Genomic DNA, 3,046 nt, shown 5'->3' with positions numbered 1-3,046 from the left:
AAAACAAAAGAAAATGATAAAAATTTCAAAAATTAAAATCCTTCGAGATGTAGTTATGTTACTACATCTAGTAGTTAGGAAAATTAAAAAACTTAAATTTGGACATGTTTTGCAAAGAAGTGTTATGAAAAAGTAAAACGGCCATATCTTTTGCATAAGATGTCGAAAAAACGCATAATATATCAAAAAATCAGCACGAAAATCCGCATCCGGTTTTGACTGTCGTAGGCCTGTTTGCAAATTTTTAGAATCCTCAAATTCTAAAAGAAAAAAAAAGATATGCTCAAATTTTAGTATTTTTGAATTTTGGTCAAACTCTAGTCAAACTACTTATTCAAGAAATATTAGTGTTACTAAATAATTATTTTATTTTTTTGAATTTTGGTCAAATCTAGTCAAATTATGGTCAAACTACTTATTCAAGAAATATTAGTGTTACTAAATAATTATTGGTTTTAAGAATAATAGTTTCAAACTCAAACGGTGTGACGTGTGACTTCATGCTCAACTTCAACTCCTAAGTGTTAATAGGATTGACAACTTAGTATTGTTAGGAAAACAACAATTGCAGACTTGGAAACAAGGGGGAATAGAACTTGAAAGTTAAGCGTGCTCAAGCTGGAGTAGTGAGAGGATGGGTGACCAACCGGAAAGTTAGACGATTTGGAAAGAAGAGAAGTGATTAGAAATTAGAGATTAAATTGAGCAGTGATGAGGGGTGATTAGAGATTAAATACAAATAATTCAGAAATTTGAAAATAAAAAAAATCAATTTTTAAAAATAAATAAATAAAAAAATTCCTACCAATCGAGAATAAAGGTCGAGTTCCAGACAGCGGCCACGTGGAGTGCCTTTAGTCCTGGTTTGTAACACAACCGGGACTAAAAGGGGAGGGGCGGGGGGGCTTTAGTACCAACCCTTTAGTCCCGGTTCCGGAACCGGGACAAATGGGCCTTATGAAACGAGACAAATGAGCCTTTTTCTACTAGTGTGTACCTAGACTGATCCTATATTTCAGGATCCACTCGCCCGTTGGCCTGCGTGCCTAGTCTCACGGGCGGCTCTCTCCCCTCTCTCTCTCTCTCTCGGGCATATAGTCCGTAATGTGTAACAGAATCAATGATTCTTCCAACTATGAGTTGTGTTGATGGAGTTGCTGACGTCACCTGGATATGGATGGTGTAGCGCCGTAGCATCGTCAATTGGTGTGGCCAGTCCAGGAAAGAATTAAGAATCTGCTTCCCATTGTAAGTCATTTATATATCTCCAATTATAGTTTCCCACATATAGCAGCAGAAGAAACCTGTAAACCAGGAAGAGATATATGGAGCTTTAATTCGCTCCTTCAAACGGAAACGCCTCCCTCCCTCCCGCTGCACTATACATACGGCTTGACGGTGAGGACCTTGCCCAGCATCCAGTTCCACCACACCACGACGGTGCCGCGGGCCGCCCAGCATCCTCCCTGCAACGCCGTCGCAGGGTGCCAGCGCCATGGATCACGTGCAGGAAGATGATGCCCGCGCCGTGGTCCGTGGCGAGGACAACACCATCATCTCCCCCGGCGCCGTGGATCCAAAGAACTGGCGGCTCCATGGTCCGGTTAACCAGGAGGGAGGTTCCTCGCAGCCGCCGGTGAGGCGCGTACCGCCACCGCCGCCGGCGTCGGACTCGGAGGGGAAGTACCAGTGCACCAAGTGCCCCAGGAAGTTCCCCACCCCACAATCCCTTGGCGGCCACATGTCGTCCCACGGCAAGGCCAACAGGGTCGCCGAAGCGCAGCAGCGCGTGGACGGGCCCGCCGTCGCCCCGCCCGTTGACAACATCATGGCGCCGACCATAGCCACGGCGCCTCTGGCCGCAGCCGCGGTTGATCTCACCATAGCCCCGGCGCCTCTTGCCGCAGCCGCGATTGACCTCAACATAGCCCAGCCGCCTCCGGCCGCAGATGCGGTGGTGCCGCCGGCGGCCCCAAACCCAAATGGGGTTCCCAGGGACTTCGATCTCAACGTCGAGATCCCCTGGGAATGAATCGGAGAGCTAGCGCTATACCCTTGCCAGTCATGGAATATATATTGGTCGTCTGCTCTCGAGTCTAGAGTTTGTGCTACTACACAGCGCGCGAGCACCATTTGCTTGACAGTGTCATTTTTTCTTTGATTTTTTCGAATTTTAGTATGGTTTGTTATCGTGTACTTCATCCGTTCCAAAATAAGTTTCTTTAATAAAATTATTGTCTTTGATTTAGTACAACTTATTTTGGGACGGAAAAAAGTTGTACTAATCAAAAACGCTTATTTTGGGACGGAGAAAGTACCATATAGCTGCATGTAAAATGCTTCTGAAACATTCTATTGTCAGCAAGAATGTAATGTCTAGCTAGTTTTAATTGAGAATTTGGGATATGTGTCCCCTTAATATTGGTGTGTGTGTATCTATGTAATGTCAACATATAATTCTTTTAGTCAAAGCTTAATTTGTCGCTCCTAGTAAGGTGTACTGTTAACGTACATAGGATTTCTTACTAGCGGTATATCGGTAATGCAGGTTGACTGGAGCAATCAAGCTGACTTACTAGAAATTTCTTATCGAGTTTTAGTTTGTTAATTCATTAGCACTACAGATTCGTTAACAGGCCCGAGTATGTTCCAACTACAACATACTCCCTGTGTAAAGAAGTACTTATGTTTGCTGGTGTTGGTTTGGAAAGCACTTCATGCACCAACACAGGAACTCACTTCAGCTCACAAAAAGAAAAACAGGAGCCCACTTGCAGCGAATCCAAGAGTTTTGGTTCAGTTTGCAGTTGTTATATGCTACTGTACTCAACTACACAATCTAGTTAGATTGGAAAATCTTGTAGTTCTAGTAAGGAAAAGAAAACCATCACTCATAAAAATAGCTTGCAGAACCAATTATTATATCTACAAATAAAAAAAAAGCCACCAGAATGACAAGCATAGCTTTGGAATCGCCATGGAAGAAATAAGTGTTCTTGGCTTGACCACCTCAGATCAGTCAACATTACCACCACCACACCACACC

The sequence above is a fragment of the Triticum dicoccoides genome, chromosome 2B (genome assembly GCF_002162155.2).
Source record: "Triticum dicoccoides isolate Atlit2015 ecotype Zavitan chromosome 2B, WEW_v2.0, whole genome shotgun sequence".
NCBI classification, from domain to species: domain Eukaryota; kingdom Viridiplantae; phylum Streptophyta; class Magnoliopsida; order Poales; family Poaceae; genus Triticum; species Triticum dicoccoides.
The sequence above is the reverse complement of the archived record's forward strand: the minus strand, read 5'-3'. Positions refer to the sequence as shown.